General features: G+C 39.4%; 1 pseudogene; it reads left to right on the plus strand.

Moving 5' to 3' along the window:
- Window positions 1-5,160: 5,160 nt before the first annotated feature.
- Window positions 5,161-26,154, plus strand: part of LOC143664353 (14-3-3 protein zeta pseudogene) — a 35,926-nt pseudogene continuing 14,932 nt past the window's right edge.

Consider the following 26,154-nt stretch of genomic DNA (forward strand, 5'->3'; position numbering starts at 1 on the left):
TTCTGCTCTGCTCTCTCTGAATTGCTCTTTGTCCAAAATGTTTCCTCTTTTATAGGACTTCAGAAACTAATCAAGACCCACCCAAATGGGTGGAGACACATTTCTCCCAATCCAGTTTAACAACCACTCTTGCTTGGATTACATCTCCAGGGAGGTGATCTAATTATATATTCAAACATAAAGTATTGAATAGGGATTATCTGCCTTTATGAAATGGGATTTAGATTAAAACATGGCTTTTCTAGGGGGCATACATCCTTTCAAACCAGCACAGATGCCAAAAGAAATTGGCAAAATGAGATAATTAAGTCTTGCCATATCAGTAATTACCTTAAATGTATATGGATTAAACTCTCTAATCAAAACACAGGGGTTAGAGGACTTCCGGAGAAGATGGCGGCTTAGTAAGACGCGCGGATCTTAGTTTCTCCTCCAGGACAGCTACTAGGGGAGTAGAAACGATACAGAACAGCTCCCAAAGCCACGACAGAGATAAAAAAGACAGCGTACCCCATCCTGGAATGGCTGGCTGGCTGAGAGAACCCGCTCTGGTGAGATCGCCGAGGGGCGCGGGCTTCACCGGGCGGGGCGGCAAGCGGCCGGAGTCACTCCCTTCCCCCTTCCCAGGCCGGCTGGGAGAATTGGACAGGCGGTCCCCTCAAACTGCAGTAGCTGGCGCCCACACCACGCGCGGCCCCCCGGACCAACTGAGAGAATTGGATCGGAAATCCCCAGGCCGCGGAGAACGGTGATGGGGGGGTGGCCCCTTCCAAACCCGTGACTCCCCGGGAACGTGCACTCTCCCGGGCGGGCCGCTGCGGCTGGCGCCCTCCCGCCACACTTGGCGCCCCGGGCCGACTAGGAAATTCGGACGGGCGCTTTCCCAGGCTGCGACAGCCAGTGACCCTCCCCGCGTTCGGACCCCGGGCCGGCTGGCACTCTTCCAAGCCGCTTCGGCTAGCGAACCTCCTGGACGGCAAGAGTTTTCCAAAGTTAAAGGACCCACAGCACCTTTTACTGGTGGGACCCGCAGACAAATGTGTGCCATGAGCGCCACCTACTGGGCAGGATAAGAAAAACAGAACCCAGAGATTTCACAGAAAAATCTTACAACCTTGTTGGGTCCGACACCCAGGGAAATCTGACTAAATGCCCAGACGCCAGCAGCAGAAGATAACTGTCCACGCTCAGAAGATTGAGAATATGGCCCAGTCAAAGGAACAAACCAATAGTTCAAATGAGATACAAGAGCTGAGACAACTAATGCTGAATATACGAACAGAAATGGAAAACCTCTTCAAAAATGAAATCAATAAATTGAGGGAGGACATGGGCTGAACATAAAGAAGAAATAGAAAAACTGAAAAAACAAATCACAGAACTTATGGAAGTGAAGGATAAAGTAGAAAAGATGGAAAAAACAATGGATACCTACAATGATAGATTTAAAGAGACAGAAGATAGAATTAGTGATTTGGAGGATGGAACATCTGAATTCCAAAAAGAAACAGAAACTATAGGGAAAAGAATGGGAAAAATTTGAACAGGGTATCAGGGAACTCAAGGACAATATGAACTGCACAAATATACGTGTTGTGGGTGTCCCAGAAGGAGAAGAGAAGGGAAAAGGAGGAGAAAAACTAATGGAAGAAATTATCACCGAAAATTTCCCAACTCTTATGAAAGACCTAAAACTACAGATCCAAGAAGTGCAGCGCACCCCAAAGAGATTAGACCCAAATAGGCGTTCTCCAAGACACTTACTAGTTAGAATGTCAGAGGTCAAAGAGAAAGAGAGGATCTTGAAAGCAGCACGAGAGAAGCAATCCATCACATACAAGGGAAACCCAATAAGACTATGTGTAGATTTCTCAGCAGAAACCATGGAAGCTAGAAGACAGTGGGATGATATATTTAAATTACTAAAAGAGAAAAACTGCCAACCAAGACTCCTATATCCAGCAAAATTATCCTTCAAAAATGAGGGAGAAATTAAAACATTTATAGACAAAAAGTCACTGAGAGAATCTGTGGCCAAGAGACCAGCTCTGCAAGAAATACTAAAGGGAGCACTAGAGTCAGATACGAAAAGACAGAAGAGAGAGGTATGGAGAAGAGTGTAGAAAGAAGGAAAATCAGATATGATATATATAAAACACAGGGGTTAGAACAATGGATAAAGAATCATGACCCACCATATTTTGTTTACAAGACACTCATCTTAGATCCAAATACAATCATGTTGAAAGTTAAAAGATGGGGAAAAAACATTCCATGCAAATATTAACCAAAAGAGAGCTTGAGTGGCCACACTAATATCAGACAAATATACTTTAAGCCAAAAACTATTACATGAGAAAAAGAAGGGCATTATATATTGATAAAAGGGTTAATTAAAGAAGGATATATAATAAACTCAGAGGCATCTAACAACTGGATCTCAAAATACATGATGCAAACATTGACAAAATTGAAGGGAGATATAGACAGTTCTTGAATAATAGTTAGAGATTTCAATATACCACTTTAATACTGGATAGAACATCTAGACAGAATATCATCAAGAAAATAGGGGACTTGAAAATAGAGGACTATAAACCACCTAGATTTAACAGATAAATATAGAACACTTCACCCAACAACAGTAGAATACACATTTTTTTCAAGTGGACACGATAATTCTCCAGGAAAGACTATAAGTAAGGGCACAAGACAAGTCTCAGTATATTTTAACATACTGAAATCAAATGAAGAAACTTCTCTGAACACAGTAGAATAAAGCTAGAAATGAATAACAGAAAGAAAATTGGAAAATTCACAAGTACATTGAAATTAAACAATGCACTCTTAAACAACCAATGGGTAAAAGAAGAAATCACAAGAAAAAATAGAAAATACTTAGAGATAAATGAAAACAAAAACACACATACCAAAATTCTTTAGATTTAGCAAAGTCAGTGTTCAGTAGTAAATTTATAGCTATGAATATCTATAATTAAAAAAATCTAAAATCACATCCTAATGAACTAGAAAAATAAGAGCAAAGTAAACCGAAGTTAGCAGAGGAAAGAAATTATAAGATTAGTTCAGAGATAAATGAAAAAGAACATGAAAAAACATTGAGAGAATCCATGAAACAGAATATCGGTTCTCTGAAAAAGATCAATAAAATTGACAAATTTTATCTGAAAAAAAAATTTATATGGAAAAAAGAGAAAATATGCAAATTTAAAAATAAAAATGAAGTTGGTGATTATGAAATAAGTAAATAAAAAATATTTAAGTAAAAACTATGAAATATTTTACACCAACAAATTAGATGAAATGGAAAAATTCCTAGACACATAAAAATTACCTAAACTGACTTAAGAAGAAATAGAAAAGTTCAATAGATGAAAAACAACTACAGAAATTAGATCAATAATTTAAAATCTTCCACTAAAGAATTCACTGGTGAATTCTACCTAACATCTAAAAAATAATTAACACCAATGTTTCTCAAACGCTTCCAAAGAAATCGAGAAGAGAGAACACTTCCTAATTTATGAGGCCAGCATCACCCTGTTACCAAAGTCATCACAAGCAAAGTCATCGCAAGTAAAGAAAACTACAAACCAAATTCCCTTATGAATATAGGTACATAAGTCCTCAACAAAGCACTAGCAAACCAAATCCAACAGCATAGTAAAAGGATTATGCACATGACCAAATGGGATTTATCCCAGGAATGCAAACATGTTTCAACATAGAAAAATCATTCAATGTACATCACATAAATAGAACAAAAGGGGAAAACATGATTATCTCAATAGACATAGAGAAGAAATTTGACAAAATCAGGCAGATTTTCTTGATAAAAAATGCTCGGAATATTAAGCATAGAAGGGAGCTTTCTCAACATGCTAAAAGTCATTTATCATACTCAATGGTGGAAGAAGGAAATTTTTCTCTTAAGGTCAGGAACAAGACAAGATGCCTACTTTCACCACTGTTATTCAATAGTTTACTAGAAATCATAGCAATCAGGTAAGAAAAAGAAATAAAAGTTTCCAAATTGGAAAAGAAAAAGTGAAACTCTCTGTTTGTAGATGACATGATCTTATCTATAGAAAACCCAAAGATATTCACAAGGAAACTACTAGAGCTAATAAGCAAATTCATCAAACTGGTAGGATACAATATCAGCGAGCAAAAATAAATAGTGTGTGAGCCACGGTGGCTCAGTAGGCATAGCCAGAGACCTGGGTTCATTTCCCAGTGCCTGCCCATGCAAAAAAAAATAATAAATAAAATTGTGTGTAAGCTGTGATATCTATTCCTCATTTTTAACTCTTATTTCTAAAATCTGAGATGCTGTGCTCTTTGTATATAACCTGGTAGTTTTCTGGAACTTTGGATGATTTGTGTTTTGGATCTCTAACACCTGAGACACCTGAATTAGAGTTTTGCAGCTTTCGAGGTCAGCATTACTCCATTCAGCAACTGTTAAAGAAGTTGAAAAAGAGATCAGACTTCAATTAGAGAAATGAGTGAAATGGATCTGGTTAGGACTAAGGTAAATCAGAATACAAGGTAAAGGATGATATTGTCTATATTTCAAAACTTCAACTTCTGTGTGAAACCAAAGGAAGAGATGTTTATTTTGTCTGAAATCTAATTACTCTGCAGCACATTAATTTAACTTGTCAGGTCAGTTTATCTAAACAACCTAATTATATGGAACCTAGAATACAGAATGAGATCTTGTTGTTTTGTACAGGTTAAGATAATACACCAATTCATTCCTGAGTATTTTGGGGGTAAAATAAAAAAAAAAAAGTATTTGCAAAGTTCCCTTGAGGAACTGGGAAAAAAATGTGGAACTATTAATCTTCCCCACTTGAGGAATTCCTAATATTCTCTCAAGCATTAGGGATACCTAATTTAATAAACCAAGCCCTCATCTTGAGGCTTGCCCTTATGAAACTTATCTCTGCAATGGTGAAGCCAAGCCTACTTATAACCATATCTAAGAGTCACTTCCAGAGTACCTCTTTTGTGGCTCAGATATGGCCTCTCTCTCAAATTCAACTCTGTACATAAAATCACTACCCACCCCCCTACATGGGACATGACTCCCAGGGGCATCATGGGACATGACTCCCAGGGGCATCATGGGACATGACTACGACAAATGAGCCTGTCCCTGGCTTCATTAGAGGTAAGTTAACTAAGACAGTGTAGTATTGCCAGAGATAGATATATAAATCAGTGAAACAGGATAAAATATCCAGAAGTAGATCCACACAAACATGGGCAACCAATTTTTTTTTTTTTGCTATATAGCTATATGATCTTTATCACAGATTAAGAATGCCTTCTTGACCAAAAGTGGGGAAAGAAATGGAACAAAATAAAATTTCAGGGGCTAATTTTCAAATAGAGTCAAGAGGTCATTCTGGAGGTTACTCTTATACAAGCTTTCAGCCAAATATTGCAAATTGCAACAGTATACCAAGCTCTAACCAACAGTATTCCTGAAAACCCTAAAGAATACCCTGGGCTCTATCTAAGTCTCTATAAGTGTTTTACCTAGTAAGGTTATTTTTTTAGAAATTTAAGGGCTCCAGATTGTTCCTATGCTAGATAAGCCCTGAAGCTCTGAGGTACCAGTCTCTCCAAGAACATCAACTAGTTTCATTCCTTTCTCACACAAGGTCAACAACCCCTTTCCTGCATGAAGAAGTTAAAATGGTCATATCCCCGAAAATTGAAAGGATGATTAATGAGAGGGAGGAGGTGTAATGGAGAAATTCAGATTTAACAAATGATTATGACTACTGACTCATTATATAGATATTTCTTTTTCATTTCTAGTGTATTAGAATAGTTAGAATGAAATGCCAGAAATTGTTGAGTTGTAATCCAGTAACTCTGATCTTTGATAAAGATCATATAGCTGTATAGAAAAAAAAAAAAAAGAGTTGGTTGCCCATGTCTGTGTGGATCTACTTCTGGAAGTTTTATACTGTTTCACTGATCTATATATCTATCTCTGACAATACTACATTGTCTTGGTTAACTTACCTCTAATGTAAGTCTTTAAATTGCATAGAATGTAACACTAGGGTGTCAATAAGGAGGGAAGGGAGAGGTGGTAAAGGGTATGAGATGCTTGGGGCTTTCTTTTTTATTTTCCTGGAGTAATGCAAATATTCTAAAATTGATTATGGTGATGAATGCACAACCATATGATAATGCTGTGAACCATTGGTTTTTACTATGGCTAGATTGTATGGTGATTGAATACATCAATAAAATTACATTTCAGTTAGGAAAAATTGTGTTTATATACAGTAGTAATGAATGATCCAAAGTGGAAATTAAGAAAACAATTCCATTTATAATAGCATCTAAGAGAATAAAATATCTAGGAATAAATTTAACTAAGGATGTGAAAGAAAATACACTGAAAACTACAAAACGTTGTGCTGAGAGAAATTAAAGACCTAAAGAAATGTAAAGACATCCTGTGTTTATGGGTTGTAAAACTTAATATTGTTAAGATGCCAATAATGCCTAAAGCAATCTACAAATTCTGCACAATCCCTGTGAAAATTCTAGTAACCACTTTTGAAGAAATGGAAAAGTGGATCCTCCAATTCATATGTAACTGCAAGGAGCCGATGGTAGCCAAACAATTTTGGCACAGAATAACAAGCCGGGGAACTCACACTTCCCAATTTCAAAATGTACTACAAAACTACAGTAATCAAAACAATATAGTACTGGCATAAGGACAGACAACTAGACCAACTGAATAGAATTGTTATAGACCAACACTTCTGTGGCCAAATGATTTTCAATAAGGATACCAAGTACATGCAAATTTGGAAAACTGAATATCCACATGCAAAAGAATGAATTTGGACCCTTACCTCACACCATATACAAAAATTAACTCAAAGTGGATCAAGAACCTAAACACAAGAACTAAAACCACAAACTCATAGAAGACAGTATTTGTGCAAATCTTCATGACCTGGGGCTCAGGAATGGATTCCTAGATATAACACCAAAAGTATAAAAACTGTATTAGTCAGACTTCTCTAGAGAAACAAAACCAATAGGAGATATCTCTTACATATGAGATTTATAAAACTGTCTCATACAACTGTGGGAATCTAAGAGTCTAAAATCCATATGGCAGGCTGTGAATCTGGCAAGTCCAATGAAGGGTCTTGATGAACTACATAGGAGAAGCTCACTGGCTGAAGAAAAAGTGAAAATTCTCTCTACTCTCTTAAAAGTCTTCAAGTGATTGGATCAAATCCATCTGATTGAATTATCTCATTTGTGGGAGGCATGCCCTTAGTTGATAGTAGATCTAATCATCCACAGCTGCAATTAACTGACTGATGAATTTAATAAACCAGCCTTCTGGTTTATCAACCAGACAAAAAATATCCTGGCAGTAACAGTTAGGCCAGTACTTGCCTTATCAGACAACTGGGAACCATCACCTGGCTAAGCTGAGGCTGGAACCTAACCATCACAGTCCACCCCTTGCAACTTGGTAGCTATACACATCACCTTAAAACATGCTTAATTTCATAACAGAACACAATAACAAACATGTGTTTCACCTAACAATATTCAACTGTCCTGTGTACAACCAGAAACGCACCAAATCTCTCCATAATAGGGACAAGTTCTTAGGTAACGTTCACTCTTAAACTTCATATCTTATAACCTAAATACTATAGTATGAACATTATGCAGCTTATGTCATATGATTAGAAAAAAGATATTTGCATTATGTACAAATACAAACATATGTATAACAGAACAAGGAGGAAATATTCATACCACCACAGTTCTCATTTCTGTAACTGGTCACATGGCCATAGTTCATATTTATCACTACCTTCCTCCACTACCCATTCCATGTTCCCTTCACCCTCAGCAGGCACTTCAGCTACCCATGGTTCTTTGCTTGGTTGTGTGACCAAACCTTCATTCCTGAAGCTTCTGGGCCATTGGTAGTCCTGCCTGGATTGGGTTGTTGCAGTTTTCCATTGACTTTAATCACAGGGCATGGTAGTGTTAAGAGACGCCCTAGGAGATCTCCTGGATCCTAGGAAAACTCTTCTTTATCTCTACTATATAGTGCAGTCCTACTTCCTTGACAGTCAGGATCAATCATCCCAGACAGTACAATAACCCCTTCTTTGCCTGTTGATTCAGAGGCATGAGAAGCCTAAAGTGGCCAGGCAGCAGTCTTAATTTCCAGCTTAATGGAATCATTGTGTATCTCCTGGTAGAAGCACTCCCTCCTTTTGGAACTAGGACCTGTAAACCAACAGAGCTTAAGGTTTCAGAGACAGGAAGTAAAAAAATTTTTAGTGTATCAACAGGGGTGACAGTGAGTGATGTCACTGTCACTTCTACCACTTGATTCCTGGACCTATGAATCCTAGCCGTAGGAGAAACAGCACCATAGAGTGAACACTGAATCAGAGTGTACACAGCCTCCTCAAGAACATTGTTCCAGCCTGCAAAGTACTGCCACCTAACTGGTGCCATAATTGGGTCTTCAAAAGGCCATTCCACCATTCTATCAACCGAACTGCCTCTGGATGATGGGGTACATGGTAAGACCACAGAATTCCTTGAGCATGTGCCCATTTCCTCATTTCATTTACTGTGAAGTGGATTCTTTGATCAGAAGCAATGCTACATGGAATACCAGCATAAGGTGTTTCATAAGTCCAAGGACAGTAATTTTGGCAGAAGCATTGCATTCAGGGAAAGTAAACCCAAATTCAGAGCATGTGTCTATTCCAGTTCTATCAGATTGCTACCTCTTTCATTATAGAAGTGTTCCAATGTAATCAACCTGTCACCAGGTAGCAGGCTGATCACCTCGAGGAATGGTGCCATACGGGGGACTGAGTGTGGGTCTCTGTTGCTGGCAGATTGGGCACTCAGCAGTGGCTGCAGCCAGGTCAGCCTTGATGAGTGGAAGTCCATGTTGCTGAGCCCATGCATCACCTCCATCCCCACCACCAGCCCACTTTGTTCATGAGCCCATTGGGCAATGACAGGAGTGGCTGGGGAAAGAGGATCCCCAAATGAGTCATCTTATCCACTTGATTATTAAAACCTTCTTCTGCCAAAGTCACCCTGTGGTGAGCATTCACAAGGGACACAAATATCTTCAGGTTTTCCTGACCACTCAGAAAGTTCTGTCTACATACCTCTTCCACAGACCTCTTTGTCACCAATTTTCCAATCATGCTTCTTCCAAGTCCCTGACCATCCAGCTAAATCATTAGTAATAGTCAGTGAATCAGTATACAAATGCACCTCTGGTCAGTTTTGCTTCCAAGCAAAATGAACAACCAAGTGCATTGCTCAAAGTTCTGCCCACTGGCAGGATTTCCCCTCATCACTGTCCTTCAAGGACATCCCAGAAAGGGGTCTGTAGTGCTGAGCTGTCCACTTTTGGATGGTGTGATGGTTAGGTTCTGGCATCAACTTGGCAAAATGGTTATGCCCAGTGTGTGGTCAGGCAAGCATTGGCTTGACCATTGCTGCAAGGATATTTTATAGCTGGTTGATTAAATCAAAAGTCTGTTAATTGCATCTGTGGCTGATTACATCTGCAATCAACTAAGGCATGCCTCCCAGCAAGGAGATAATCCAATCAGTTCAAGGCTTTTAAGAAAGAAGAGAGATTCTTTCACTTCTTCAGCTAGCGAGCTTCTGTGGAGTTTGTCGAAACCCTTCATTGGAGCTGCCAGCTTAATAGCCTGCCCTGCGGATTTTGGACTTTTCCAGTCCCATGGTCGTGTGAGACATCTTTATAAATTTCATATTTACAGATCTCTCCTGTTGGTTCTTTTTCTCTAGAAAGCCCTGACTAACACAGATTGTATCTGCATAGTGTGCAGAACCATCTGTAAACCAGGCCCAAATTTTCTCTTCCTCAGTCAACTGACTATAAGGAACTCCCCAAGAGGCTATAGCTCTGGGCTGGGAAAGTGAAGGTAATGTGGCAGGAGTGGGGCCATGGGTATTTGGGCCACTCCCAACACCAATGGATCAGCTGGATCATATGGCCCAAGTGACAGAGTAGCTTGCATAGCAGCCTGGACGTGCCACAGAGCCTTCTCATGTTCTGGTCCCCACTCAAAACAAGCAGCTTTTCTGGTCACTCAGTAAATGGGCTGGAGTAGCACACACAAAAGAGGGAAATGTTTCTCTAAAATCCAAAGTGTCTCTTTTTTTTAGTCATAGGAGGGACCATATAGGGAACAGCTTATTCTTCACCTTAGAAGGGATATCTCTGACATGCCCTAAACCACTGGACACATAGAAATTTCACTGAGGTCTAAGGCCCCTGTATTTTTGTTGGATTTATTTTCTGTGCTCTGACACGCAAATGTCTTACCAATAAGTCTACAGTAGTTGCTACTTCTTCCTCACTAAGTCAATCAACATGATATCATCAATATACTGGACCAGTGTGACATTTTCTGGGAGGGAGAAATGATCGAGGTCCCTGCAGACAAGATTATGACAGAGGGCTGGAGAGATGAGATAGGATCATGAAAGCATACTGCTGGCTTTGCCAGCTGAATGTAAACTGTTTCTGGTGGTCCTTACTAACAGCTATTGAGGAAAAAAAAAAGCATTTTCCAGATCAATAGTTGCATACCAGGTACCAGGGGATATGTTGATTTGCTTAAGTAATGATACCACATCTGGATCAGCAGCTACAACTGGAGTCACTACCTGGTTAAGTTAACGATAATCCACTGTTATCCTCCAAGACCCATCTGTTTTCTGCATAGGCCAAGTAGGAGGATTGAATGGGGATATGATGGGAATCACCACCCCTGCATCCTTCAAGTCCTTAAAAGCGGCACTAATCTCTGCAATCCCTCCAGGAATAAGGTATTGCTTCTAATTTACTATTTTGCAGGAAAGGGGCAGTCCTAGTGGCTTCCACTTGGCTTTTCCTACCATAATAGCCCTCAGTCCATGAGTTAAGGAACCAATGTGGGGCTTCTGCCAGTTGTTGGATGTCAATTCCAATTATGCATTTCAGTACTGGGGAAATAACCACAGAATGGGTCCACGGACCACTGAACTTACTATGAGACAGAGCTGAGCTAAAACTCCGTCGATCACCTGACCTACATAAGCCCATACTCTGACTGGTGGGCAAAAGTGACATTTTGGGTCTCCTGGAATTAGTGTCACTTCTGAGCCAATGTCTAATAATCACCAAAATATCTGATCATTTCCTTTTCCCCAGTGTACAGTCACCAGGTAAAAGACTGTAGGTCTCCTTGGGGAAGACTGGGTAGAAAGTTTACAGTATAAATTTTGGGAAATACAAATGGCTCCTTCCCCAGGGTACCCTGCCTTCCCCTCATTCAAAGGGCTCTGGATCTGTAAACAATCTCAATTCTGGGAATTAAGGGGCCGTGAGTCTCTGTTTTTGTAATTCAAGTTAGACTTCTGTTCACTTGACTTAGAACTCTTTCTGGCTATACAGCTCAAACAAGAATTTAGTAGACTGTCCATCTATTTTACTTCTAGGTACCCCATGATCCACTAGCCAATGCCACAAGTCTCTGTGAATCAGATTATTTTAACAGCTGCTTTGAGTCTGCTGTCCATTATTGCAGCCACACCCACCTTGTCTGTGGTAATAAACTGCTGCCACATGGCTTCTGCCAACCTGGGATCCAATCATCCACATTGTGCTTTATACTAGCTCAGTGACAGTAGTTCCCACAGTAATATTTGACCTCCAGAGAAGAGCTACTACAGAGCTCTTCAGGAATTATAGAGCTATCACACACATTTATCCAAAGTTCTGGTGGAAGGTGTGTCCTCTGGACCTTACTGGGGTGTGAGAGCATATTCTTCATAATAAATCCTCTCTAGCATTCCAATCTCGCTAAGCCTCTGGATCCAGGGCAGTTCTGGCATTTCAATCTCAGATCATTTTGGCCAGTTTTGGATCCATGTCTCAGCCAACCATCCAAACAAACTGTCAACACCCTTTCCAACCCCTTGAGCTACAACAATGAATGCAGAATCTCTGCTTAGTGGACCCATATCAGTAAAATCAGCTTGATACAACTTTATATTCCTTCCACTATTATCCCACACTCTTAATATCCATTCCCATACATATTCCCCTGATTTCTGTCTATATAGATTGGAAAAGTCATGCAGTTCTTTTGGAATATAGTGTACCTCCTCATGGGTCACATTTTGTACCTCACCTTTTGGGGCTTATTGGGACTTTGGTCTAGTTAGATCTTTAAGAAAAGAGGGGTAGCGAGGGTGGGTCATGAAAAGAATTAGAAGTATCTTTCAAGCCAATTACTCAGGGCATTCCATTGCAGTTTCATTTGGTGAAACAGAATTAATTGCTCCAGACAGAGGAAGGAGGGCTGTTTCCCCATGGGAGATGGTTACAGATTTAGCTTGCAATGAGGGGTTAATCTCTTTAGGTGGAGGTTGAATGGCAGACTCCTCTGGGCAGACTGGAGGCCAGGAAGCTGTTTCCTCAAGGCAGGCTGGAAGTGGAGCAGCTGTTTCCTCAGGACAGACCATTATTACAGGCCTATCTAGCAAAGACTCAGCAGAATCCAGGGTTTCCATAACCCCATTGCCATCATAATAACCTATATGTCCCCATCTCAAGTTTCAGGATCCCATTCTTTTCCAATCATGACTCTTACTTTAATAGAAAGTGTCCATTACCAAATGAATGGATAGGCAAAATGTTGTACATACATGCAATGGAATATTATTCAGCCACAAGAAGGAATGAAGTTCTGAGCTATGCTACAACATGGGTGAACGTTTAAAACATTATGCTAGTAAAATAAGAAAGGCACATAAAGATAAATATTGTATGATGTCACTTAAAGGAGATATAAGAAAATTCATGGACACCTAAAGTAGATTAAAGGTTACTAGAGGATGAAAGAACTGGAGAAAGGGGACTTTTTGCATGGCGGGTACAGAGCATCTGTAAATAAAAATTAATCTTTAAAATCCTCAACAAAATATTAGCAAATTGAACCCAGAAAGGTATAAAAATCAAGATCAAATAGTTTAATTCTATAACACAATTTTGATTCAATACATGAAAGAAATGTGGTCTACAAGAAGAAAGACCACATTGTAGTGGTTTGGAACTATATGTATCCCAGAAAATCATATTTTTAAAGCTAATCCATCCCTGAGTATAAACTTATTGTAAGTAGGTTTTCATGATTTTACTTCAGTTAAGGTGTGGCCCAGAGTGGGTCTTAATCTTCTCACTGGAGCCCTTTATAAAAAGGATGAATACAGAGAAAGAAAGCCATGGAAACAAGGAGATGAAAGCAACAAAATTCAGAACAGAAGGGAGAGACCAGCAGACACCACCGTGTGCCTTGCCATGTAACAAAGGAGTCCAGGTTCCCCAGAAGCCATTCTTCAGGAAGAACGCATCCTCTCGATGATGCCTTGATTTGGACATTTCCACATCCTCAAAACTTTGAGCTTGTAAACTAAAATTTCCCATTGTTAAGAGCCAATTTGTTTCATGGCTATATTGCTTTAAATATAGCCTAGCAAATAAAAACACACATGACCAAATCAAGTACTGTAGAAGAATCACTCAACAAGATTCATCATCTATTCATGGTAAAAACTTTCAGCAAGCTAGGAATATTAGGGAACTCCCTCAATTTGATAAAGTGAACCTCTAAAAAACTGCAGCTAACAGAATTCTTAATGGTGAAACATAAATGCTTTGCCACTAAGATTGGGAATAAGGTAAGAATGTCCATACCTACCACTACTATTCAACATTTTATTGAAAGTCCTAGTCAGTGCAATAAGGCAAGAAAAAGAAAAAGACAGACATATAGATAAAAAGACATAAAAGTATCCTTATTCACAGAGGACATGATTGTCTACAGAAAAACATGTCCAAAGAATGGCCACAAATCTTCCTAGCACTAGTAACCGAGTTTAGTAAATTCAAAGGACAAAAGGTCGAGCCACAAAAGTCAACTGTAATTCTATATACTAGCAACTGAAATTTAGAAAACAGAAATTCAAAAAAAACAAACCATTTAAAATAGCATCCAAAAAAATAATGCTTAAATGTACATTTAACAAAACAAGCTTTCAAAATGTGACTGTGTGATTGTGAAAACCTTGTGTCTGATGCTCCTTTTATCTACCTTATCAATAGATGAGTAAAGCATATGGAATAAAAATAAATAATAAGGGGAACAAATGTTAAAATAAATTTAGATTGAAATGCTAGTGATCAATGAAGGGGAGGGGTGGCGGGTATGGTACGTATGAATTTTTTTCTATTGTCTTTTTATTTCCTCTTCTGGATTAATGCAAATGTTCTAAGAAATGATCATGATAATGAATATGCAACTAGGTGATGATATTGTGAATTACTGATTATATATGTCGAATGAATGATCATAAGTTAAGAATGTTTGCATTTGTTTGTCATATATATTTTTTAATTTTAAAAATTAATAAAAAGAAAATACATACATACATTTAACAAAACATGTTCAGGACCTATTTCCTGAAAACTGCAAAACGCTATGAAAAAAATCAAAGGACCCTCAAAAATAGAGACATACCGTGTTTAAGGATCAGAAGGCTAAATATGGTTAACAGATCAATTCTCCCTCAAATCAGTCTTCAGTTGTAATGCAATTCCAGTCAAAATCCTGCAGAATTTTTGTCGCTATAGATAAGCTGATTCTAAAATTTATATGAAAGGCAAAGGAACTATTTTGATTTTTAAAAGAAGAATGAAGATATGAGAATTAAACTACCTGATTTTAAAACTTACAGACAAATAGAGCAATGGAAAAGAATAGAAAGTCCAGAAATAAACCCATGAAAACATAGCTATTTTTTTTTTACAAAAGTGCAAAAGCAATTCAATAGATTGCTTTTACAAATGGCATGGAACAACCTAAACATTTTACAAATGGCATGGAACAACCTAAACATCATACTTTCTACAAACGTTAACTCAAAATAGATCATAGATCTGAATGTAAAACGTTAAACTGTAAAGATTTTCCGAAGAAAACATAAGAGAAAATCTTTATGACAGGGAGATAGACATGACTCTAAAAGCTCAATATGTAAAAGAAAAAAATTGATAAACCAAGTGTGAGCTTAATTAGGACTAAAAAAGACATTGCTAAGAAAATGCAAAGATAAGCTACAGACAAGGATAAAATATTTGCAGATTTTTTTGTTAATTATATGCCAACATTTAAACATTTGAAGAGTTCATATATACAAAGTAAAGCTTTGGCTTCCCACTAGAAGGGGGTTTGCTATTGGAATACTCAAACAATACCGTCCTTCCAATGATATTTACCATGCAGTATGTATATACGGCAACTCAATGTGCTTGGCATCAGTCTTCAATACTTCATTTTCTTCCCTCAAACCTCCTCAAATCTGCCAAACTGAACTCTGCTGAAGCAGGCTCTAGCTCCCCTTGAACACCGTTCTCATTAAAAAACAATAAAACATAGGGTGTTTGAGTGAGCCATCACCTCTCTGAGCCTTAAATTCTGTACTTATAAAATGGAGTTAATAATAATGCCTACCTTACATGGTAATTGTGAGGATGAAATGAGTGGATGCATGTGAAATGGACTCCAAGCATGCAGCTAGGCTCTTAATAAATTGTAGCTATTATGTTTGATTCCATCCCACAATTTAAAAAATCCAATCCAAAGGGAACCTCACTCAAAATAAAAGCTCCAGTAATATTTTGAAGATTTCCTTACGGCCAGGAAAGGACCACAAACCTTCTTCCCAGGGACTGTCAGTCCTTGCGCTGGGCAGGCTGGAGGGGTGGAGGGGGGGCGGAGGTGTTTCCTGCCAGTGCCACCACTCACTACTGGGCACCGAGACTGAGCCCTCACCACCCCAGCATCTCAGTGCTCAGATCCATGCATTTACCTCCCACTACTGCCCTCCCTACCCACCTGTCATCTGTGCTGCCCACCCTGGCAAGCTGTCTCCCCAACACCCCACCTACTCAGTACTCAGGGCTTCGTTGTTTTATTTTCCCATCTTTCCCACTCAGAGGGAGGAGGAGAAGCAATTATCAGACAAGCCAAGAGACAGGTGAAGAGGGGTGGAAGCCAGCTGCACCCACAACTCCCACCTCAACGCTCTCTGCCCACAGTTCCCACAAGCCTGCCCTGTGATCTTCTGGTATGCTCCCTCCTCTTCTCCCTGCATGCACACCTCACGGCTGAAATGGCCAGTAACTCTCTATTACCCCCGTGATTACTCATAAGGCCAAGCCAAGTTCCAGACCCCCAGCTCCACAGCTCTGACATAATGCCCAATTCTCCAGCCTAGCAGGATATGTTAGGTATGTTCCTCTTCTTTGAAGTGAGTTGTAGAGGAGGCACACTAGTAAGACAACTCACGAAGATCTCTGACCCTCTCCAATCCCACTATCTCATTAGCTCATGACCTTGGAAATATTACTCTTTGAGCCCATTCCTCCTCCCAAAGAAATACTTTAAAAAATATAATACCAACACTGCATGTTTCCCCTCCTATGCATATAAGGGCAGCATGGTGTAGCAGGATGTGGTTTTAATACTGGTTCTACCTTTAAAGACTGAGATCTTGGACACGTCTCTTCACCTCTCTGAGGCTCTGATCCCTTACCTCTACAATAGGGATTGTATGCTATTCTCCTTACAGAAGCAAAGCAGTCACAAATGATGAGAATACAGTTTGTCAAGCTCTTAGTTACCCCTGCAGAGGAAGGTTTCCTCTGGTGTTTGTTTTGAAGGGGAAAAAATGTAATAAAGTGGTAATAGACACTTCTGCTTCCAACAAGGTGGAGTAACAGGGAACAAATTCACCCTCCCACCTGAAACAACCAAAATCCTGAAAAAAGTATAGGAAACAATAGTTTTCAAGACACTATACATGAGGCAACAATGAATAATGATCACCATGAGACAGAAAACAAACAAGGCCTTATGACTGCCCATCTTTTGCCTAGAAAAAGCATCCAGGCTTAGGAAGAGGGAAACAAAGAGGAGTCTGCAGGTTCCCTCAGTTGAGACAGAGCTGAGCATTTGGGCAGAGCAAGTCAGCTAGCATTCACAAGACAGAGCAGCACAGAGGAGAAAACTGGAAAGAGGGAGAATTCCAGGCACCTGTGGAGGGTCTGCCTAAAGTATTCAGCCGAGTACTGACCAGAGCCTATGTGCGAGGAAGCTACCAGAGATCACAGAAGGAATTACTAAAAAGAGTAGAGAGAACAGTGCCTGGGCTCATGCAAGGCTGAGAATAATACCTATTCCTACTAAACCAGGCTATGTAATCTTATAAATCAAAGGGGTCTTGCCTCAGTATTGGGAAATGATGAGCTCTAGACAAAAAAACACTGCTGTGATCTTACCTAACAAATGGTGAAAGCAAGATCTGAAAGGATCAAACTGTTTCTAAGTAGCTTAACTGCATTCCAGAACAATATTCAAGAATATGTATAACACTACTAAAATACCCAGCACTGAAAAGGGACTTGGTTAAGCTATATGAAGATGCATTTAAAAAGTATGTAGAGAGACGGCAGAATAGGATAGGCCGAGTTCACCCCTGCTACAAGCAACAGCTAAGAAGTTACAGAAAAATGACTGAGAGAGTAGTTCCAGGTAAAAATGACCTGAGAAGGTCAATATAGGGAAGTCCTGGATGAAAAAGCTGAGGAATTAAGATGCAGAGAACCAGAGACCATCCAGCTAATGCAAAGAGCATAATGCACCCCTTTCCAAATGGATGCCTGGAGCCCTCAGGATTGCATAAAACAAGGAGGTGGGGACAAGCAAGTAAGTCAAGCTGTGCTCCTTGAATACACTGTGCCCAAGGCTGCCACTCCCCCTCCATGGCAGCCCGCGCCCCTCCCCTCACACCCCACACACTTGAGCCCCACCCCTCTACACTCATGCCTCAAGGACCCCCACAACAGCTCCCATGCCCCACACCCCCAACTCCAGCCTACCCTCTATGAGGCCATCCATGCCTTGTCTCCCTGTGCTCCTTGCACACACACAGCCACCACGAACTGCCTCCTGCCACGCTTTGCCTCTGTATCCCCCATGCCACACCCCGGACCTGCATTCCAAGACCTGCCCAAACCACACCACCCCCGCACAGCCAACACAGCCACCATGCCAACCCCCACTCCACATCCCCATGCCCTGCACCCCACACTCCCAGGCACCAACATAACACTGCAGCTCCACACCTAGCTTTGTGCCACACCCTGCCACCATGCCAGCAGTCCACCCCACACCCTGTACCCTGCCCCATGCCTGTCTGGCAAACACAAACCTTAGACTATTGAGGGAAATCAACTTCCAAAGTAAACCTATCAAGATAATTAAATGCCTCAAGGTCAACAGAAAATCACATAGCATAGAAGATGCAGACAGATAAAGTCCAGCCTAATGACCAAATTAAAACACTGGAGGAGATATACACTTTGGAAAAACTAATCAAGTATGCTCATACAACTCTACTAAATAAATTCAATGGGTTAGCTAATGACATAAAGAAGATCAAGAAGACACTAGAAGGAGGCAGGGCAAGATAGCAGCATAGTGAAGCGTGGAATTTATCTACAGCAGCTAGTAAATAGCCAGAAACAGTACAGAACAACAGCTGGGGGAACATCAGTGACTGGGCACAGTGTACACCAGTCTTGACCAGGTGGAAAAAAGCTGAGACCCCACACAGAACTGTAAGTCCCCCGAGCCATGGAGGCCAGTGCCTGTCTCCCACAGATATGGCAGGCTGGTTACCCCATGGGAAAGGAAACAGATTTCACTAGCAGCAAGGGCTTAGCTCAACCAAGCTCCAATTGTGGAATTAATTAACAAATTCTGACTACTGAAAACAGGGCCCCAGCACAGATAAACCTGGAATAAACACTAAAGAAACTAGATTTTGCCTCAGCAGAGAAGGGGCAGGGCTGACTGAAAAAAAAAATCAGAGGTTTTCTGAGTTGGACAACACAAAATACTAGAAAAGGGCTGGACCCCAAGAAAAGAGGGCACATAGAGCCTGGAGATACATAGAACTATATAACAACTCAGGTTCTGATTGACAAACCTGAGGAGTAAGGGTCTGGTCCTGAAAAGGCTTTTTTACATTTTTTTTTACTCCTTAAACAACTCATTAGATAGAACTGGAAGCACTCTCAGGCTCGAACACCACCCCAGGCAAGAGCAGAATTAAGCTTGTCTGAGAGACAAAGTAACTAGTCAGGTGAAGGGGGTTAATTACCTAAAGGGTGTGTCATCCCCAAGAAAAAGGGGACAGGGTCCAGCTCAAGTGGAATCCCCCCTTCAAGGAACTCAGGCCCCAGAGACTGGAAAACAGAAGCAATTTAAGCCATCCCACTACCTCACCTCTGTCCCAACCACACTACTGGCAGAGAGAGTCTGTTGAAATCAAAGGCACCACACCACTTTAAGCTAGTGGGAAGCCATGGGTAGACAAGTGCCACAAGCTGGGCAGGACAGGAAAAGCACAGAGTCTAAAGGGTTCATGGGAAAGTCTAGCAACCTACTGGGTCTCACCCTCAAGGAAAGCTGATGCTAGCTACTCTTTCGTCCTGAGAAATGGGCTTCTCTGGTCTGGGAAAATCTGACTTGGGTCTATAATATCTGGCAGACCCTGCTTAAATAAAAATAAAGACTCCAGAGAGGCAAGGGAAGAAAACAGAAAACAAGAACTGAAAACATCTGATCAGTTACTATGCTAGAGGTCTAGAATAACTTAAACTGAAAGTCAAAGAACAGATAGAGAACAAAGCCATCTTGCAAGAGAATTCTAGGTAAAAGAGTGAAAACAGCATCCAGAATAAACTAATTAAGGAAATCAAATGCCTAAATGCCAGCAAAATACAACAAGTCATTCTAGGAAAATTGAAGCTATGGCACAGTCAAACCACATTGAACCAACACTTCAAATGAGATGCAGGAGTTGAAACAACTAATTCAGGGTGTTCAAACAGACATGGAAAATCTCATTAAAAATCCAACCAACAAGTTGAGGGAGGATATAAATAAGACATTGGGTGAACATAAGGAACTTGAAAGTTTGAAAAAACAAATCACAGAACTTATGGGAATAAAGTGCACAATAGAAGCGATTTAAAAAATCATTGGAAACCTACAACATTAGAATTGAAGAGACAGTAGAATTGAAGGATTCGTGAATTATAGAGGACTGGACATCTGAAATCTGACACACAAAAGAAAATATAGGGAAAAGACTGGAAAATTATGAGCTGGGTCTCAGGGAATTGAATGACAACATGAAGTGCATGAATATGAATATATATGAATAATAACTGAAAATTTCCTATCTCTTATGAAAGACATAACATTATAGGTCTAAGATGTGCAGCATACCCTAAACAGAACAGATACAAATGGACATACTCCCAGGCACTTATCAGATTGTCATATGTCAAAGACAAAGAGAGAATCTTAAAAGCAGCAAGAGAAAAGCAATCCATCACATATGAGGGAAGCTTAATAAGACTTTGTGTGGATTTCTCAGCAGAAACCATGGAGATGAGAAGGCAGTGGTATGATATAGTTAAGATTCTAAAAGAGAAAAACTGCCAACCAAGAATTATATACTCAGTAAAATTGCCCTTCAAAAATGAGGAGGAGATTAAAGTATTTTCAGGCAAACAATCACTGAGAGAATTTGTGACCAAGAGACTGGTTCTCCAAGAAATACTAAAGTGAGCACTACAGGCAGATGGGAAAGGCAGGAGAGAGAGGTCTGGAGAAGAGTGTAGAAATGAAGACTATCAGTATAGGTAAAAAGAGAAAAAAAAAAAAGATATGACATATAAAATCCCAAAGACAAAATAGTAAAGAAAGTACTGCCTTTACAGTAATAACATTAAATGCTAATGGGTTAAACTCCCCAATCAAAAGACATAGATTAGGGGCGGGCCGCGGTGGCTCAGCGGGCAAGAGTGCTTGCCTGCTATGCCGGAGGACCCCGGTTCGATTCCCGGCCCCAGCCCATGTAAAAAACAAACAAACAAACAAAATATAATAAAATAAGAAAATGTTTAAAGATGTTAAAAAAAAAAAAAAAGACATAGATTAGCAGAATGGATTAAAAAAACAGGACCCAATCTATATGCTGTGTACAAGAGACTGACTTTAGACCCAAGGACAAAAATAGGTTGAAAGTGAAAGGTTGAGAAAAGATAGTTAATGCAAATAACAAATCAGAAAAGAGCAGGAGTAGCTATACAAATATCTGGCAAATTAGACTTCAAATGCAAAACAATTAAAATAGACAAAGAAGGACGCTATGTGTCAATTAACAATTCAACAAGAATAAATAACAATCATAAATATTTATGCACCAAGCTGAGTGCTCCCAAACACATGAGGCGAACACTGACAACACTGAAGGGAGGAATAAACACCTCTACCATAATAGTTGGAGACTTGTTCCCTATTCTCATCAATGGATAGAACATCTAGACAGAGGATTAATAAGGAAACAGAGATTTTGAATAATATGATAAATGAACTAGACTTACAGACATTTGCAGAACATTACACCCCACAAAAGCAAGATATACATTTTTCTGAAGTGCTCAAGGATCATTCTCAAGGACAGACCATATACTGGGTCACAAAGCAAGTCTCAATAAATTTTAAAAGATTAAAATCATACAAAACACTTTCTCAAATCATAATGCAATGAAGTTGGAAATCAATAATAGGCAGAGGGCCAGAAAATTCACAAATATATGAAGCTAAACAACACACTCAAAAACAACCTATGGGTCAAGGAAGAAATTATAAGAGAAATCAGTAAATATCTTGAGGCAAATGAAAACGAAAACACAACATATTAAAATTCATGGGATGCAGCAAAGTCAGTGCTGATATGGAGATTTATTGCCTTGATACCTATATTAAAAAAGAAGAAATAGCAAAATGAAGGAATTAACTGTTCACTTGGAAGAACTAGAGAAAGAATAACAAACTAACCCCAAAGAAAACAGAAGGAAAGAAATAATGAAGATTAAAGTAGAAATAAATGAAATTGAGAACATGAAAACAATTGAGAAAATCAAGAAAACCAGAAGTTGATTCTTTGAGAAAATCAATAAAATCAGTGGACCTTTAGCTGGGTTGGCAAAAAAAAGAGAGAGAGAGAAAGTATGTAAACAAATAAAAATAGAAATGGAAGAGGGGACATAACCACTGACCCCACAGAAATAAAGAAGGTAATGACAGGATAGTTTGCGCAACTATATGCTAATAAACCAGACAATGCAGATGAAATGGACAACTTCCTAGAATCCCCAACATTGTCTCGAGAAGAAATAGATGATCTCAACATACCAATCACAAGTGAAAAGATTGAACAAATCATCAGTAAACTCTCAAACAAGAAAAGTCCAGGACCTGATGGCTTCACATGTGAATTCTACCAAGCATTCAAGAAGAAATTAGTACCAATTCTGCTCAAACTATTCAAAAAATTGAAGAGGAGGGAAAGCTACCTAACCCATTCTATGAAGCCAAAGTCACCCTAATACCAAAGGGAGACAAAGATACTACAAGTAAAGAAAATTACAGACCAATCACTTTAATTAATATAGATGCAAAAATCCCCAAGAAAATGATGGCAAATCAAATCCAGCAGCACATTAAAAGAATTATATACTATGACCATGTGGGATTTATTCCATGTATGCGAGGCTGGCTCATCATAAGAAAATCAATTAATGTAATACACCATATACAACAAATCAAACTGGAGAACCACATAATCATCTTGATTGATGCAGAAAAGGCATTTTGCAAAATTTAACATCCTGTCTTGATGAAAACACTTCAAAGGATAGGAATAGAAGGGATTTCCTCAACATGATAAAGGGAATATATGAAAAAACCACAGCTAACATAATCCTCAATGGGGAAAGACTGAAAGCTTTCCCTCTATGATCAGGAAAAAAGACAAGGATGTCCACTGCCACCATTGTTATTCAACATTGTGCTGGAAGTTCTAGCCAGAGCAATTAGACAAGAAAAAGAAATAAAAGTTATCCAAAAATGGAAAGGAAGAAGTAAAACTCTCACTGTTTGCAGATGACGTGATCCTATATGTCAAGAATCCCAAAAAAATCTACAGCAAAGGTACTAGAGCCAATAAATGAGTACAGAAAAGTGGCAGGGTACAAGATCAACACCCCCAAAAAATCACTAGTTTATATACACTAGTGATAACCTATCTGAGGAAGAAATCAAGAACAAAATTCCATTTATAATAGCAACCAAAAGAATCAAATATTTAGGAATAAATTTAACTAAGGATACAAAAGACCTAGACACAGAAAACTATAAGAAATTGCTCAAAGAAATCATGGAAGACCTAAATAAATGGAAGGGCATACAATGATCATGGATCAGAAGACTAAATATAGTTAAGACATCAATTCTACCAAAATTTACTCATAGATTCAATGCAATATCAATTAAAATCCCAACAACTTACTCTGCTGAAATAAAAAAGCCAATAACCAAACTTATTTGGAAGGCCAGGGTGCCCCAAATAGCTAAAAATATCTTGAGAAAGAAAAATGAAGTGAGAGGTCTCACACTACCTGACTTTAAAGTATATTATGAACCTACAGTAGTCAAAACAGCATAGTGCTGGTGTAAAGATATATATATACTGACCAATGAAATTGAATGAGTATTCAGAAATAGACCCTCTCATCTAAAGACAATTGATCTTTGATAAGGCGGTCAAGCCAACCCACCTGGGACAGAGCAGCTTCTTCAATAAATGGTGTTTAGAGAACTGTATATTCATATGCAAAAGAATGAAAGAGGATCCGTATCTCACACCTTATACAAAAATTAACTCAAAATGGATCAAAGACCTAAATATTAGAGCCATAAAACTGTTAGAAGAAAATGTACGGAAATATCTTATAAATCTTGTAATAATAGGAAGTTTCCCAGACCTTACACCTAAAGCACAAGCATTGAAAAAAGAAATAGATAAATGGGAATTCCCTCAAAATCAAACACTTTTGGGTATCAAAGAACTTTGTCAGGAAAGTAAAAAGGCAACCTACACAACAGGAGACAATATTTGGAAACCACATATCATGTAAGGGTTTAGTATCCAGAATATATAAAGAGATTCTTCAATTCAACAATAAAAAGACAAACAACCCAATTTTAAAATGGGCAAAAGACATGAACAGACACTTAGAAGAAAAATGCAAAAGGCTGAACAGCACATGAAAAGATGCTCAACTTCAGTGGCTATTACAGTAATGCAAATCAAAACCACAATGAGAAACCATCTGACACCCACTAGAATGGCCATTATCAAAAATACAGAAAATGACAATTGCTGGAGAGGATGTGGAGAAAGAGACACACTTATCTACCGCTGGTGGAAATGTAAAATGGCACAATCACTCTGGAGGGCAGTTTGGAGGTTCCTTTGGAAGCTAAGTATAAAATTGCCATATAATCCAGCAATCCCATGGCTAGGTATATATTCAGAGGAACTGAAGGCAAGGACACAAATGGACTTTGCACATCAATGTTTGTAGCAGCATTATTTATGATTGCCAAGAGAGGGAAACAGCCCAAATATTCATCAACAGACGAGTGGCTAAACAAGCTGTTTTATATACATACAACGGAGCATTATGCAGCAGTAAGATAGAATAAAGTCATGAAGCATGTAACAATGTGGATGAACCTTGAGGACATTATGCTGACTGAAATCAGCCAGAAACAAAAGGACAAATATTGTATGGTCTCACTAATTTGAACTAGCATTAATGAGGGAACTTTGAGAGTTGAGATATTTCTATCAGGAGATAGAAATAGGGTACAGATTGGGCATTTGGTGCTCTTGGAATACAGACTGGGCAACAGGACTGGCTGTAAAAATTCAGAATTAGATAGCACAATACTACCCGATTGTAGCACAATAATATAAGTGCACCGAATGAACCTGACTAGTGAGGATGATTGAGGGAGAAGGGCTGGGGACACATATGAAACCAGAAGGAAAAGTAGAGGGTCAGGGTTTCTATCTCATCTGGAAAGGCATGTGGCGAACATGGTGTCATCTGCTAGCTTTCTCTCCTGGCTTCCTTTATGAAGCTCCCAGGGAGGCGTTCTCCTTCATTTTCAAAGGTCACTGGCTGGTGGGCTCTCTGCTTCTTATGGCTATGTCATTCTGCTCTCTCAGAATCTCTAGCTTTCTCCAAAATGTTTCCTCTTTTATAGGATTACAGGAAACCAATCAAGACCCACCCCCAATCCAGTTTAACAACTACTCTTGATTGAGTCACATCTCCAGGGAGATGATCTAATTACAGATTCAAACATACAGTACTGAACAGAGATTAGAAGAAATGGGGGGATTTCTAAAATGTGATTAGGATTTAAACATGGCTTTTCTAGAGTGTATACATCCTTTCAAACCAGAGCAGGTGGTATACTGTAAAAAGTATAATCAATGCAACCTAGGGTCTATGGCCAACAGTAACATTGCAATGTCCTTCCACTAAACGCAACAAAGGCATTACATCAAAACTAAATGTTAACAGGACAGAGGCATGGGGGAGAGGTATGGATTATTTGTGGAAGAAAAAATAACGTCTTCATATAGACTATGGTGGTGAAGGCATGTCTATTTACTTAGATTGGAGTCTATGATGTGTGATTAAAACTGTTTAAAAATGAACAGAGAGAAACAAGTGCCAGAGAAAACACAGACAAAGAGATGTACCTATTCACTGTTGGTAGGAAAATTGAGAGTGCAGCCCCTTGAGGGCAGTGTGGTGGTTCTACAGGAAGCTAGGACTGGGGTTGCCAGATAATCCTGAAACCCTGCTGCTCAGTACATACCTGAAGGAACTGTGGTATGGATGAGAATGGACATTTGCACACTGGTGTTTATAGCGACAGTGCTCAGATTCTCATGGATGGAGTGGCTTAAGGGTACAATGACTGAGGAATAGAA

The sequence above is a fragment of the Tamandua tetradactyla genome, chromosome 20, assembly GCF_023851605.1.
Source record: "Tamandua tetradactyla isolate mTamTet1 chromosome 20, mTamTet1.pri, whole genome shotgun sequence".
NCBI classification, from domain to species: Eukaryota; Metazoa; Chordata; class Mammalia; order Pilosa; family Myrmecophagidae; genus Tamandua; species Tamandua tetradactyla.